Raw genomic sequence first — 16,204 nt, 5'->3', positions numbered from 1 at the left:
TGAAGAGGTAACCAGCTTGCAAGCATGAGGATGAAAGTTAAGTATTTAATTAGTGGAATAGGAAGGTAGAGCCTGGATCCCTTGGGGTGTTATGGAGTCACTGTTTGAGACCTGACTGCCTACCTTCAGACTTCTTGTTCTGTGAAAACATAGGCCCCTCGCTTGTTAAGCCATTGTAGATGCTATGACTGAACTCAGTCCTGATTGATAGTGTATAACAAACATATCAGATGGAACCAGAAGAGAATTGAAGGTTTATCTCTCAGGCAGAGGCTATTTTATATAATCAGCAAGCCTGTCATCGACTATTCACCTCTGGAGGGTCCATCACCAGGAATGCCTTGACTGGGGATGAGGGTTCATCACCAGGAATGCTTTGAGGTAGGATCTCAGCTGATGTTTCCAGAGAAGAAAAGCCTATGGTTGGGTTTTTGTAACTTTGCCACTCTATGCCTCTGTTTCTTTATTTGCAAAATCGGGATAATAATAAAACTTACCTCTTAGGATTGTTCTAAAGAGTTAATGAAATAATACATGTAATGTGCTCAGGATAATGCCAGGCATACTGGAAGCACATATAAATGCTACCCATTATTACTATGACCTGGAAAAAGAGAGGCCCATCATTATTAATTCTGCATAGGCAAAATGACCTAACTCCCAGAGACATAGTCCCAGCAATTCTCCCCTTTCCACAGACAGGACCCCATGAAGAAGATTACTTCTTTCTCCCCATTCTTTCCCATACAGAAGATACTAGAAGTATGGGAGTTTGCCCAGGGAGTGATCATGATGGAAAGAAAAGCACCAAAAATAAATAGTGGGTTATTTGGACATTACAGCATAAGTATCAAACCTAGCTCTTCTCTCCATGATAACTCACAATCTGGTAGAGGCAGGAGTAGGGTACAGTGTGTTAAACAGCTTAGGAATTGTGACATGTTGCTCTGTGAGGTGCTGATAATAAGTAGCAAAAGATTTCAGAGAAAGAAGATTTCAATATTTGCCTGAATCTTTCAACAAATGTTTATTGGGGGGATCTTGAACTAAATATGAAAACTGAGCAAAAAAAAAGAATCAGAATAGAATGGATTCAAGTACACTGTAGAAGAGGTCTGATAGGACATGAATGCCCCCAGGGTAAGGATATTATCTTATTCATTTTAAAATCCCAGTACAAGTACAGTTCCTGGCACATAGAATTAATTTTCCCAGTTGGGTTTTTGATAGTTTTCTGCCTCTGGAATTTTGCTTTTGCAAAAACCACAGTTATTCAACACTTCTACTCCTGGCTCAAATGAACTAGCTTGTAGCAGATCAATGCTCCCAGGAAGAGCAACTGGAAAAGCCAGAGAAAATTAAAATAAAAGTCTGTTTGATGGCATCAGAGACCTGCCAAGGCATCCAAGACTGGAGGGGTCAAGCCCTCTGAGAAAGGAAGGCCCCAAACTCTTGCCCCCTCAGTAGTTTTCTCATTCTTAGTTGCATAAGGCAAGAGGTGAAGAAGTCAAGCAAAAGATAAGCTGATAAAAACCAGAGTAGAGTCTTTAGAATCTCATGGTGCCAGAAAGACAAAAATTAGAATTCAGGAGAAGATGTTCTCATAAACATCCCAGGCTCCTCTTGGGACCCCTAGAAGGCAACACCCTGGGAATAGATGAAACCAAAGTAGACCCAGCTTGAGAAAGGTGAAACTTTCTCTCTGGTCAGCTGAGCCATTGATTAGATTGAGGTAAACTTCCACAACTGTAGATATCTAGATTTAACTATTATCTTCAGAGAGGGTAAATCCTCTCTGAAGGAAGATAACATCATCCAGAGCCTCTAAAATTTTCATACACAATGTCCCTCATCCTACCAAACCTTACCAAGCATACTAAAAAATAGGACCAAGAAGAAATAGATAATAGAAACAGACCCAGAGGTGATCCAGATATTGTACTTTTCTTTAAAATACATGTGATTTGTACATTCACGAAATAAGTGGTAGGATAGAGAATTTCACCAGAAAACTAGATTCTGTTAAGAAAGAATCAAGTAGAAATTCTGGAATAAGAAATATATAAACTGAAACAAAGATCTCAGTAGATAAGTTTAATATCAGACTGGACACAGCTGAAGAGATGATAAGTGAATTATAAGATACGTCAGGAGAAAGTATTCAGACTGAAGCACAGAATAGAACTAAATGTATGGAAAATACAGAAAAGAAACATAAGGCATTGGAAAGTTTTAACAAATATATTTGGATTCTCAGAAGGAGAGAAGAGAGAGTGGGACGGATGCAATTTTTTTCCTTTAGAAAAAGGCTATGAATTTTCCAAAATTAATGGAAAACATCACTACAGCTTAAAGAACATAATTTGAATCCCATCCTGGATAAAACCCAATTACTTAAAGCCAGTTTCATCCAACATGATTTGCTCATGATTTAGAAGTAAAAGCATGTGAAGCTTCATTAAGTTCACATGATTTAGGCTGGAGGATGAGACTCTAGTGTTAAATTTGACCTCAACTTTGCCTTTCAACCAGAGTAAACCTAGGCAGATTTGGCTAGGATAAAGTTACCTTGGCTTAACTTTAGAACCAGAGCAAAAATTAAAATTTCAGCTCTATGATTTTATTTTTTACTTTGCTCTGAAGTAAAAAGAGACTGTGTCCCAAACTATACTGCCATCCTAATAACTTTTTCAGCTTTTTTCATCAGTTCTGATATTTCCCCAGAAAATCTTGTCATCTTTGACATTTGAGTGCTGGTATTTAGCACTTTTATTTCCATTTCTTCTTCTTTCATGAAATCAGCCATCATCTTTATTTTTTAAAAAAAGATGCCAAGTTTTACAAGCTGTGAATTCTTTGTCTTAAAAAAAAAAAGATAGATTGTTTTCCAGAAGCTTATAGTGGAAGGGCAAAGCCTCCCTAATAACTTTTTACTGAATGTTTCAGGATTTCTTTTTTCCTGGACAGCATCCACCTGGAACCTTTCAGGGGCTGCTGATAAGGCAAGGAAGAGTCCGCTCTTCGACTATGGAAATTATCTGTTTAGAAATGGCTTGATTCTGATTTGAGGAAAGTGGGGAGGAGTGATATTTGTCAACATGTCATTGGATTCTCAGGTTGTTTTACACTTTCTTCGGTGATCTTTGTTACTTCATTCTTTCCAGAGGACTCTTCTCACTGATGAGTAGTGCTGGCAAAGCCCTGATGGTTTCCTTCCACATTCACAAGGTGTTGGCTGCACTCCCTTTAACATTCCAGCAGGGTTAGCTTAGCTGGCCTGAAGTGTTGTGTAGCCAACAGTAACATGCTCCCTGGTAGAAAGTTGACTTGCTAATGCTTTTCCCCCTTTAACCCCCTGAAGCCACTCGTTTTTCCAAGAGTTACTGCTTATTAGAGCAAAGGAAGACCAGACAGCTGACTTAATATCCTCCATTTTTATGAAGGATATGGTTCTAGGGAGTGGAGAATTGACCCAGTGTAGACAAAGTAAGCATAAATATTCCTCAACGTTCTCTCCTTTTCCTTCTCTAGCAGACATTTTTTGAGCACCTATTATTGGCAAGGTCCCCAGAGTGGGGGTGGGAAGGTGGAGCTGAAGATGGAATAGAGGGAAGGGGATCACGATGAATTAGGCATGGCCTTTATATTTCAAAGTTTGCCCACAAAGAGAAAGACCTTCTTTGATGGTAGATCAATGTTACTGTTACATAAAGCAAGTGAAGTTTTTTCAAAGTTTCTGTCCTGAAAGATCACCCCTCACTTCTCTTCCACACCCACCTTCCAGTCGTTGATTGCTTCTCAAAGAACATAGTTTGCTTACTGCATTTTGTCAAAGATCTTAAGAAGTCTCATACCCTATCAGCATTTAGTCTATATTTTTTCAATCCTTGGAAAAGAAAATTGATTCTATGGGACCTGAGAAAAAGTTACAAGGAGTATACTCCTAACTCCCTTAAGGCAGACTGCCAGTCTGGCTAAATGGTATTCGTAGATCTGAGAAGGTACTTAGATTCATTTCTCCATGAGACCTGAGCCTTAGAGACCATCCCTTAATCCTCAGAGACTGGAGCAGAGACCTGGCATCTAATGGAACTTATGAAATTCACTAAAAGTTTTTTCTTTTGAGCGACTAGATTGACAAGTGATCTACTATATCATTGATCCAAGACAAAATATGATCACCATATTTTGGCAACAGTAATGTGCTCACAAATATGTTATAAACATCGCTATACATCAGGCACTGAGTTTGGTGTCACAGGGAATACATGCTTACTTAGGAGAGAACCCTTGCTCTCACTGTATAGCTGTAGAACTGAGAATTGAGCAGAAATATCACCCAAGGCAGTAGGCGATGAGGCCAGGAGTGGCATAGGAAATGCTCTAGATCTGTGTTGCCAAATATGTTAGCTACTAGCAGCATGTGGTTATTTCAATTTAATTAAATGAGATAAAATTTAAAATTCTGTTCCTCAGTCACATTAACTGCATTTCAGGTACTCAATGTCCACATGCGGCTAATGGCCACAGTATGACAAGCACAGATCTATGTCCATCATTGTATAAACTTCTGCTGGACAGTGCTGCTGTAGAAGTTGAGAGAGATGAGAAAGCGCTTCCATTAGGTTGGTCATGGGAGGTTTCATGGCAGATGTGGTGTAGGAGACAGCCCTTGGTGGAGGGGCAGGAGATTGATGAGAAAGGGGAAGACCTTCCAGAGGCATGGCATAAGTCAAGGGAACTGTTGAAGTATGTTTGATGATAGCATTAGTAGCAGTAATACCATGGCCACTCTCCTGGGTGTATTCCTTCTCTTCCTTCTTTGGTTGGCTCTCACCTCCTAACCATAAAGAGTACTGTCCTTTGTCTACCCTCTTTCTTTTCAATAGTCTCTTTTTCATGGGTTTGTCATCTATTCCCCTGACTCTAACCTTTACCAACATGGCTAGGCATCCTTCCATATCCAGGGTTTGCCACACTCAGGTCACAGAGGCACATGACCACCTGCTGGATGTGCCCAAAACCTTCTTTGGAGGTTCCAGTAAAGGGATCACAGTGAGTCAGAAGACTTGTCCTCCTCTGCGTGCGAAGGCATATGCTCTGAGGAAGCACACAGCCTTCATCAGGGAGTGTGTTGGTTTCTAGGGCTGCTATAACACAATACCATGAACTGGGTGGCTTAAACAACAGAAATTTATTGGAGTTCTGAGGATAAAAGTCCAAGATCAAGGTGCCAACAGGGTTGGATTCCTCTGAGGCCTCTCTTCTTGACTTGCAGTCAGCCACCCACTTGCTGCCTCTTCATGTGGTCATCCCTCTGTGTACATGTGCCCCTGGTGTCTCTTCTTCTTATAAGGACATTGGTCATATTGGATTAGGGCCTCACCCTAACAACTTCATTTGAACCAGTCACTTCTTTAAAGATCTTGTCTCCAAATATGGTTACATTCTGAGGCACTAAGGGCTTAGACTTCAACATATGAATTTTGGGAGAGCACAATTCAGCCCATAACAGGAATGAAACAAGACAGGGTCATCTGCCTTGCAGCCAGATGAGCCACAGCAGTAAGAAGGGTGACAGAGGCCACAGCCACCACCATCACATCAAACCCTTATGCTCAAATATTTTTCATTGCCTCAACTCTGGGTGATAAAAACTGAGCTGGTCAAGGCATCTTGCCGAGCATTTGTGCCAGGGCATCTTGATGGTTGCTAATCATCCCCATCAACTCTTGGGTTTGATGCCTCTAAGTTATCTTTGCTTCCCTCTCTCTGCCTTTAATGTGGAGTGATTTATCAAGTGCTGTCAGTTTTTCTGGAGTAAACACTATCTTTCACAACTATCTTTTTTCTATTTCTACCACTCCCATTTTTTTTTCCCCCAGGGGACGTTTCACCCTAAGCTAACATCTGTTCCCAATCTTCCTTCTTTTTTTTTTTCCTTCCCCCCCCCCAAAACCCCAGTACATAGTTGTGTATAGTTGTAAGTTCTTCTTGTTCTTCTGCATGAGCTGCCAGCACAGCATGGCTACTGACAGACGAGTGGTGTGGTTCCACGCCTGGGAACCAAACCCAGGCCACTGAAGCAGAGCGCACTGATCTGCCACCCACATTTTTTGACAGTTACCTAACTGGCTGCCTCCACTATGATCTTTTTCAGACTGTTTTAACCAGCCACATCATGTGCTGGCATGTGCTCTTTAAAATGCCTTCAGAGCCAGCCCTGATGGCCTACCAGTTAAAGTTAGGTGCACTCTGCTTCAGCAACCCAGGTTTGGTTCCCAGGTGTAGAACCACCCACTCATCTGTCAGTAGCCATGCTGTGGTGGTGGCTCACATAGAAGAATTAGAAGGACTTACAACTAGAATATACAACCTTGCTTTGGGTCTTTGGGGAGAAAAAAAAGAGAGGAAGATTGGCAACAGATGTTAGCTCAGGGAGAATCTTTCCCAGCAAAAATAAATAAATAAAATGCCTTCAGTGGTTCCCCACTGCCCATCATTCAATATTCAAGGGGTTCCTCAACAGAACCTAACTTTCTAATATCTGCTACAAGCCTCACTAGAAATGAGCAAGAGGACTTACCAGGTAGTGTGGTTGTCAAAAGAACACTGTCTTTAGAGTGAAACAGACTTGGACTCAAATTCAAATTACTCATTGTCATTTGAGACATGTTAACTGAAACTCAGTTTCCTCGTCTATAATATGAGAATAATACTTACCTTGACTGTTGCTGGAGACATTACTTCATAATATATAAAAAGTGCCCGCTTGAATATGGTATGTTCTCAGTTAAAAGTGCAATCATTATCATTCCTGATTCTGCACCTTTGAACACACTATTCCACCTGCTGGCTGTGACCGCTCCCCTTGTTATGCCTATCTTAGTTCCATTCTTCAGGGTCCATCTCTTTTTATATCTGTGCATACACAGTCATATGCACACTGTCGCAGAAAACTGAGTCCCATTCATATCCTTTCGCTCTCTCCTCTGCACACCAAAGCCTGCTTATATGAATACCTGCAGTTCTCTGCCTGAGGGCATTTTTTCCTGGCCATGAGAGCATTCGTGGTTCTCATGAAGTACAAGCTGGAAGTGTCAGAAAATTAAAAAACCTTCCACAAGGACAGATGGGAAGTTGGTGAATAAATCCTCAAGCCTTCTTTCCCTTTTGAGAGGATAACTCTCAAATGTATTCCACACTCTCTCCCAAGATCCCCAGCACGACTGAAGTCCAATTGCCCACAGTGGAAACTTCTCAAGAACACAGCCTGTGTCTATCTCTCCCTTCACCATCTCACTTCCCCACCACTGCTTCCTGGGATCCCCCACATAAACTGGGTGCACTCAAAACCTTCTCTCAATATCTGTTTCTGGGGGAACCCAACCTAAGGTACAAACATAACATGTCATCTTCCATCAGCTACACAGAACAGGCTCGGTCTCTCACTTCTTGACTCCTCAGTAACTTCTTAACTCCTGCAAACAACTGGAGCTCAGTCCAGACAGTCGCCACAAGGAAGTTGGAGTTACAGTTCATGGAGTGTCCCCAGTGCTACCAGAAGTTCTTTTTCCATTAAAAGATTGTTAAAGGAAGACTTGCCTGGCTCCACGCAGCAGGCAAAGCAACAATGACATAGTAAATGCCACTATGGCGTATATAATATAACCACAAAAACTATGATGCTATTAAATGCTCAAGAATGAGAGAATGCAGCAGGTTCTTTGTGATTTTACCTGATGGCCTGGGAGTCTCTGGCCACAAGGGCCAAAGCCCACTGCCATGAGCTTTCTATTCCTTGTTCCTTGGTACCAGAGGAAAATGTGTAGCTCATGAATATCGTCTACTGACACAACGAAAAATGTTTCACCTTCATTTTCTTCTTGTTTTCCTGAGAGACCACACAACTGACTTTGCTTTTGTCATTGAGCATCTGCTAGGGAGGGTTCTGCGAACCTTCTTCTCCCTCTTCAGATCACACACCATATGCCATTATCTGCTGGGGTTGCACATTTTCCTGGTTGATAGTCACTGTAAACTTTTGCATGTCTGGAACACATTCATCATAAACTCAAGACTTTATTCAAAAATGTGTTAACTCTCTAGTGCCATGGGGTATGAGGACCTTCTCTGGTCAACTTGAATATTCAGGATTCATAGAGAATGTGAAATCCCAGAATCTTAGCTCTTTTAAATCTCTAAAATGGGACTATGCTTGAAATTTCTGAAGAATTGAAAGCACTAAAAATGTTTGCAGAATGCATACTGTACAAAATTTAGCTTCCTTTATTACAAAGGATTTTGTGGTGGTGTCCCCTCTAAGAATATGTAGAATTTAAAGTAACCAATAGAACCTGGGATCCACGTCCAAGCCAGCTGGGCAATTCCCCCATGCCCGCTCTCCAGAAGTTTCCCTGTTCATGTCCCCTTGGGTACAGAAAGTACTTTAATGCCTTTTATACCATAGGGTCTTCCTTTCACATCCCAGAAATTCTTCTAGTAGGGAGTGCAGAAACAATGGAAATATTGCTAATTTTGGTCCTGGACAGAATCTAAATCCAACACATATTTACATCAGACAGTTTCTCATTGCTGTAAATCTTGATCACTTCTTCATGTTTGAGCACCATTTACAACAATCTAGTTCTTGTTTTCATCCCTTCTCTTAGCCAATAATCCATCCGTCATTCTCTCTTGGTGAGATTTTTGTACTCTGGCCAAACCACACCGTGCCGATCCCCTCCTCCTGAAAATGACTGATAGCAGAACAATTGAGTGTGGGTTATCCTGTCTCTCACAATAGCTGCCCTTCCTTTGATTTAACAGGTATTTACAAGCTAAGATATAACCAAGTAGTTCTAGTCTGCCGCCCTTGAGTTTCCATGGCCTGGCTAATTAAATGGTGCTTTCTCAGGTGCTGCCCTTCAGCAGTTTCACAAATCTGTCTCCAGTGTTTTCCCTCAAACCAGCAGCAGAGTAAATGCTAGAAACATATTGCCATGTCCTTCAGTTCTCATCTGAACAAGGCAGTTCTTTTTATCCTGGAATCCTAATTGATAGCAGCTGACTTTATAAAGAATTATTTAATTCATGCTTGTCTTCATTCCCTTTGACTCTCGGGGCAGTGGACTATCTGAGCCTAGTGGTATCTGTGTTACCCACATATGGTTGTGACTTGTTTGTTTGTTTCATTTATTTATTCTTTTCTTAATTTGCTTCTCTGGTCCTCTGAGCCTTGATAGACAAAACCTAGAAAAAACTGGGGTGGTATCTAGGCAAAAATTGGATAATCAATGGGTCCTCAGGTCCCCTTACCTGCATAAGTTCACAGAAGCTAATATTTGGTATCTTTACCCAAATTTATGTTCAGTGACGTCATTTTAGATGATTCTTGAAATTGGCAAGGTCAGAGTATTTACTCCATGGAAATCAGCAAACACTGCAAATCAGGGCTTCTCCCCCACAGAGAGCCAGTTGTTAAATATTTACCAGCACACCACTGGGCAAAGATCAGCCTATATTTGGAGTAAACAGTCAAGATCTTACAAAAGCATTTGAAAATTTTTCAGAGGAATTGGAGTGTTTCTCTAAATCAGTAGATCCCAGCCCTTTGAGACCCAGTATCTCCTTTACATACTAAATAGTTGATGAAACATCCTATACCATTCTGAAATGAAATTCAGAGATAATATGATCTGCCCACAGAAAACTTTTTTTTAAAAAATCAGCATAATATCCCAAAGATAATATAAAGGAAAAATGAAAGAAAAGTTAGTTATAATACATTAATTTCTATTTTAATATGTAAATATTTCAGCATGACTACAGTAGAAGACGAAGTAGCCAAGTGTGCATGCTTTTCTATAGAACCGGTATGAAAACAGCAGCTATAATGCAGACTGACAGGGGAGGCTTTGGTGAATCAACCTGATTTTCTGAAATAATGAACAACCCTTGGTAAAATTGCACACAATACAAAATAGACGCTTCCCTCAACCCACAAGGTAATTGCATCTTGGGAGATCCAATACATATTAAAACCAAGCAAAAACTAGTTGGAGTGTATGTATAACAAGGAATTCGTTTCTAGGCTCAGGTTGTTTACCTGTGGGTATTACCGACATTCTGAAGTCATGTGGGATGTGGGTACTTCATTGTACAGAACAACTGACAACCCTAATGCCTCCCACTTGAATGCCAGTAGTGCCCTCAGTCAAAGAGGCAATGAAAAATCTCTCCCAAAGATTCACAAAGCAGCCTAAGAACAGTACTGCCTTGATTGAGAACCAGTACTCTATATCAAGACCAAAGAATTGCCCTTGGGGGTCGGTACCCCTTTGTCTTGATGCCTTGGTATCAAAAAGAAGAATTTATTCGTTGAAAGGACAGTGACCCCTGGGCATCCAGAGAGGAGGTCCCAAGCTACCCAAACTCTCATCAAGTCCACAAGACGCAGGGATAACTGGGGGGCTCTGAGGCAGAGGGCCAGTACAGAAAATACTCCTTCTAGCAGGGGCAGAGCAGGAGGAGCCTAGGAACTGGGAGGCTGGGTGAGGAAGCAGCTGCCACTGGAGAAATGGCAAACTGCAAGTGGAATCACCGATCCTGCTTAATAAATTGTCCTCCAGGAATTGTAGGTGGCATGAAGAAGAGTCATTATGGGACATTACAGAGCTGGGCACTCCCTGGAAATGACTCTAAATTATCTAACCACTCTTACTTCTATTATTCCCTTGTGGTCAAGGTGCTTCTTAACGGGGAATTGATACCAGGCAATCATCTAGAGGAAAATGGATATTTTATTTTTCTTTTGTTCTCTGCCCCTCATTCCCTCCTTTCTCCTTCATTTAATTTCTGAAATATTTATTTGGAAGGTAGAAATTATACCCTGACATATTGAGGCTTTGCTGTTTCTTCATTAGAAGGGACCTGGTTATGTAGATGCTGACATGAGGTTTCATCAAAATGCTCTTTGTCCTTTAGAGTTAAATATTCAAGGCCAGTTCCATAGTGACTCCTAAGCTCCCCATCTGCCCTTCCCCCCAATGTTTGATGTGCGTAGGTAAGAGCGCCTCACTTTCTCAAGATCATTGACCGGAGTCATCATTCTCAAACTTTTTCAAGGACCAACTGAGAGGAGTTAAAAAAAAAAAAAATCTGTGAATCATCTGTCCCACCCACTCTTTTTAAGTAAACACTATTGCTGAAATATACATAGGAAGAAGTACACAAACCATATGTATACAGTTTGAGATTTTTTTTAAAACTGAACATACACATTTAACCAGCACCCGAATCAAGAACTAGAACACCAAAAGCCCCTTTGTACCTCCTTCTAGTCACTAATCGTGACCTATGGATAACAGGTATCCTAACTTCTAACAGCATAGATTAATTAGGCCTATTTGTGAACTTAATGTAGGTTAATTCATAGAGTTGTATTTTTGTGTGTGTTTCTGCCTTCTTTCACTCAATATTATGCATTCATCCACACTATTGCATATAAGTTCATTCATTCTCATTGCTGGATAGTATTCTATTGGGTGAATATAAATTTTATTTATTCATTCTATTATTAATGGATATTTGGGTAGTTTTCCATTTGGGGCTACTATGATTAGTGCTGCCACGACCATATTTTTGTATGTATGTTTTATATGAATATATGTATGCATTTCTTTTGAGCATATATATAGGAATAGAATTACAATGTCCTCTGAGTTTGTCCTAGAGTTTGAGGTATGTCAGATTTCAGTAGATATTGACAAATAGTTTTCCAAGATAGTTGTACAAATTTCAGTTCCCACTGGCAGTGTATGAAAATTCAGATTTTTCCATATTTTTATGCACCCTTGGTATCATTGCTTCTTTGTTTGTTTTAATTTTAGCCATGCTGGTAGGTATGCAGTACTATTGCATATGGTCTTAAATTTGGTTTCCCAGAAAACCAATAAAGTTGAGCACCTTTGCAACCAAGGCTGCTTGGTATTCAGCTGCAAAATACCGGCATCGGGAGCATTTATCTTCATGGGTTAGTGTCTGTACTATACCGGTTGGTAAATATTTTGTTAAATACTATTTTCTATGACAGGTTTATTTAGGTATGATTGACATACATTAAACTGCACATATTTAAAGTGTAAAATCTGATGTTCTGATGTGTATACACCTGTGAAATCATCACCACAATTGAAATAATGAACATACACAGAAAAGGAAACTGTCAACAAAATGAAAAGTCAACCTACAAAATGGGAGAAAATATTTGCACATCATATATCTGATAAGGCATTAATATCCAAAATATATAAATAACTCATACAACTCAATAGCAAAAAAGAACCAAACAATCTGGTTAAAAAATGGGCAGAAAGTCTGAACAGACATTTTTCCAAAGAAGACATAACAGATGGCCAACAGGTACATGAAAAGGAGCTCAACATCACTAATCATCAGGGAAATGCAAATCAAAACCACAATGAGATATGACCTCACATAGTTAGAATGACTCATCAGAAAGACAGATAACAAGCATTAATGAGGATATGGAGAAAAGGGAACCCTTGTGCGTTGCTGTGGGTGGGAATGTAAATTGGTGCAGCCACTATGGAAAACAGTACGGAGGTTCCTCAAAAAATTAAAAATAGGACTACCATATGATTCAAGAATTCCACTTCTGGGTATTTATTCCAAAGGAAACAAAAACACTAACTTGAAAAGATATCTGCAGTTCCACGTTCACTGAAGCATTATTTACAATAGGCAAGACATAGAAACAACCTAAGTGTCCATCGACGGATGACTGGATAAAGAAAATATATTTATCCACACACACACAATGGAATATTATTCAGCCATAAAAAAATGAAATCTTGCTATCTGCGACAGGATGGATGGACCTTGAAGGCATTATGCTAAGTGAAAGATGTCAGACAATAAAAGACAAATACCATATCATCTCATATGTGGAATCTAAAAATAAAATGAACTCAAAGATAAAGAAAACAGATTGGTGGTTGCCAGAGGCAGGGGGTAATGTGTGGGTGAAATAACTGAAGGCCATCAAAAGGTACAAACTTACAGTGTAAACTAAATAAGCCCTGGGGATATAATGTACAGCATGGTGACTATAGATCATAATACTATATTTGAAAGTTGCTAAGAGAATAAATCTTAAAAGTTCTCATCACAAGAAAAAACAAATTTGTAACTATGTATGGTGATGGATATTAACTAGACATTGTAGTGATTATTTCAAAATACAGTCATTTGCCACATAATGACATTTTGGTCAACAATAGGCCGCATATACGACAGTGGTCTCATGAGATTAGCACCATATAGCCTGAGGTCATCACAGTGAAGTGGATACAGTTGCTGCCCTCGAGGAGATGACTTTCTATTATGGGAGATACACAATAAAAAATAAGTGTTTGCCAGGTAGTAATAAGGGTTTTTTATAAATTCAAAAATGTAGGGCCAAGGAACAGACAGTGATGGACGTAAACTGGAGTCCTATTTTAAATAGGTTTTAGAAGTGTCTCAATTAAAGCAACATATTCAAAAAGACTGGAAGAAAGCAATGGAATAAGTCATGTTAATATCTAAGCAAAGAGTATTCTAGGCAGAGCAAAATAAACTCAAATACAGTAAAGAAGTGTATTTGGCATGTTTAAAAAATAGCTGCAGAGAGTTTTGAGGGTATTTGAAGTGAGAATTTTAGACCCTGAAGAGAAACCCTCAATGTTATCCAGTTCCAGGATTGCTGTTAGATTGATTTCATCCTGAAAGCCAATTCAAATGGATTGGTAATGAATGCCGACAGCAGCAGTCAGCAAATTTTTGTCTGTAACGGTCTAGATTATAAATATTTCTGGCTTTGTACAACATATCATTTCTGTTGCAACCACTCACCTCTGTCATTGTGTGAAAGTAGCCATAGACAGTATGTAAACAAATAAATACAAGTGTGCTATGCCCCAATAAAACTTTATTTTACAACGACAGGTGGTGGGCTGGATTGGGCCCTTGGAGTCTGCCAACTTCTGGGCTAGTATGGTGTTGGGCAGCCTTCCCCAGATCTTTCAGAGGGATACACATTAGTAATTCTGTCATGGATTCATATGGGGCAACTCAGCCATGTACTTTCCACCATGAGTCACCATAGCCTCCTCGTGTTATTGAGTAGACCAGACAAGTTCTCACAAGCTGTTAGTGGAAAGTGAGAACTCTGGCCTCCCAACTTAGTTTTGTTACACTAGCCTGCCCTTATCTCTCCAGATTTGCCACAAATTACTTTACATATATAATGGTAATAGAGCTTTGAGGACTGCCTTCCTCTTCAAGTATGGCCCACAGGGCTAAAACCAGCCTAAGCCTGGATGGGAGCCTTTTCTAGGAAGTTGCTGGTAATGTTCGGAGTTAGAACTAAGGGCTTCTACAGAACTTTGTCACATTCTGTCTATGCTACATAGAAAAACAAATGAAAAACTCTGCCATTTGTCTCTGAATCTGGAACATGGATAGGGGTGGAAATCACTTGTTTCCCTACCAGTCCTCCCAGCAAGGAAGGAGAGAAGACCCTGGCCCAACTAGGGAAGAAGAGCAAAGGGGACCTCACCGGGGCTGGGCAATAGCATGAGGAATACCAAGATTATGTTTTTTCTTATTTTGAGTGTTTAACACATCGAAAGAGAGTTGATTAATTACAATATAGACTAAACTTGATTTCAAAAGAGACCCAAAACTATGATGACATAAATAAGATGGACGTTTATTTCTCTCGTGTAATTGTCTAGAGAGAAGTGGTCCAGGCTGGCAGAGCAGCTCTGCTCCCCCTGGACATTCAGGGACTCAGGTTCCTTCCAGCTTATGGCTCTTCCTTCCCCTGGGCTGCTGCCGTCATCTGTACGGTCTGTGCAGGACCCCACAGCATGCCAGCTGGCAGAGAGTGGGCAAGAGAGCAAGTAGAAAATGGGAAATTACTGTTTAAAGAAGTGACGTGGAACTTGCACGCAGCACTTCTGGTCACATTTTGTTGGTGAGAACATAGTCACATAGACACACCTAGCTGCAGGGGAGGCTAGGAAATGTGGTCTCTGTCTGGGTAGCCGTGTGCTCAGCTAAAAATCTATTATTTTGGATTTTTAAAGGGGATTATGACTCACGAGGGAGACTGGAGTAGCACTTTGCCACAGAGTTTATAAAAAGAGATGAAAGTATTTTTTGTCTGTTGTTACCCAATGTGTGAATAGTAATGCCTAACATTACATAATACTTTAGAGATTTATAAAAATCTTTCTCATACAGTATTTCATTTAATTCTTCAACATTCTCTCCCTTTGAAGTAGACATTATCATTTGAAGTAGATATTATTTTCATGTACATGAAGACTAAGTAAGGCTCAGAAGGATTATGAGATTACCTAAAGCCACACAGCCACTAAGCAGAGGGCCAAGTCTTCACTCTACGCTCAGAGCTCTACCATTTCCACTCCTAGAGACTCATCTTTCTCAATACTGTACCCTCTAAAGGCCTGTGTCCTGGGGTTAACCAAGTGGAATGTCCCCTCAGAGCAGAGGGTCTGACACTAGTGTGCAGAATAAGTACCTGAGGACTTTGATTAAAATGCAGATTACTATGCTCCAACCCTAGAACTTTTCTTATGTAGCCCTGGGTGTGAAGCCACAGAATTGCCATGCTTTAGGAATCACTGCGGCCATCTTGTATTTTATCATTGCATTTTGTCTAAACAGAGAGAGGGAAGATATTACGTATTTCTGTCTATTCTTGTGCTTTCTTACCTTTCCATGTTTATATGTTACTAAATTTTGGAACTATTGCCTTCTGAAAAATCTTTGCTAATCTCTTTTTGAAACATCTCTAACTCAAAGCAAAAAGGAAACAATGACAAAATGTCAAAAACTAATTTTGGAAGCCATCAGGGTATCCTCTCAAACAGAGGTTTTCAAAGCTCACGACTGAGGTAGACGGTTTTTTTGTTTTTCTTTGTGGAGAAAGATTCACCATGAGCTAACATCCCCTGCCAATCCTCCGCTTTTTCTGCTGAGCAAGATTAGCCTGGAGCTAACAGCTGTGCGGGCCCATCCTCCTCTATTTTATTTTTTGTATGGGGGACATCCCCACAGTGTGGCTGGTGAGTGGAGTAGGTCCATGCCTGGGATCTGAAACCAGTCACCA

Source organism: Equus quagga, chromosome 1 (genome assembly GCF_021613505.1).
Source record: "Equus quagga isolate Etosha38 chromosome 1, UCLA_HA_Equagga_1.0, whole genome shotgun sequence".
Lineage (NCBI taxonomy): Eukaryota > Metazoa > Chordata > Mammalia > Perissodactyla > Equidae > Equus > Equus quagga.
The sequence above is the reverse complement of the archived record's forward strand: the minus strand, read 5'-3'. Positions refer to the sequence as shown.